This window comes from Callospermophilus lateralis, chromosome 11, assembly GCF_048772815.1.
Source record: "Callospermophilus lateralis isolate mCalLat2 chromosome 11, mCalLat2.hap1, whole genome shotgun sequence".
Taxonomy (NCBI): Eukaryota; Metazoa; Chordata; class Mammalia; order Rodentia; family Sciuridae; genus Callospermophilus; species Callospermophilus lateralis.
In genome coordinates, this window is record NC_135315.1 from 43434230 (window position 1) to 43435334 (window position 1105).

Genomic DNA, 1105 nt, shown 5'->3' on the forward strand with positions numbered 1-1105 from the left:
ATACATAGGAAAATCAGACAAGTTCCCCAACCTCCTGATGCTTACATTCTAGTGGGCAAGACAGACAATAAACAAATACATGCAGATAATTTTAAATAGTGGTATAAAAAATTAAAACAGGATGATGTGATTGTGACTGGCCAGGGGTAAAAGTGGCATGAAAGTCTTCTCTGAGGTCCGATGCAGTGACACAGCTTGCAATCACGGTGACTCAGGAGGCTGAGGCAGGAGGATCACCAGTATAAGGCCAGCCTGAGAAACTTAGTGAGACTGTGACTCAAAATAAAATATAAACTGTATAATACAATAAATACATAAACCAGTAACATGGTCTGGGTTTTTTTGGGGGGGAGGGTGGCCAGGAGGTGCTGCAGACTGAACCCAGGGATGCTCTACCTTTGAGCTACATCCTCAGCCCTTTTCATTTTTTAATTTTGAGACAGGGTCTTGCTAAGTTGCTGAAGCTGGCCTTGAACTTGGGATCCTCCTGCCTCAGCCTCCTAAGTAGTTGAGATTACTGGTTGTTCCACCATGCCAGAGTAACATTGTTATTTGTTATCAAGCACTGTGTACTGTATGTAATTTTGGGTACTTTCATAAGGCTTGCAGAGCATTAGTTTTGTTTATTCTAGCCTCACCTCAAACATATGGTGTAAGGTGTTGTGCTATGAATCAGGACACAGGTCACTAGGCCATAGGAAATTTTCAACTCCATTATAACTTTACAGGACAACTGCCTTATACGTGGTCCATCATTGACTGAAACATCTTTATATAATGCATGACTATTTTGTAAAGCTGAAGTAACCCAGCCACTCTATTCTTGGGTATATATTCCAGAGCTACTCTGTTCAATATGGTGACCACTAGCTGCTCGGGAATGTTTACATTTAAATTCATAAAATTAAAAACTTACATGTGCTGGGTGCAGTGGTGCACACCTATAATCCCAGTGACTCTTGAGGCTGAGGCAGGGGGATCACAGGTTTGAGGCCAGCCTCAGCATCTTAGTGAGATCCTCATCAACTTAGCAAAACCCTAGTGATATATTTGGGAAAAAGGAATCCTACTTAGAGATAATGGCTTATGCAAGAATCTTAAAGTA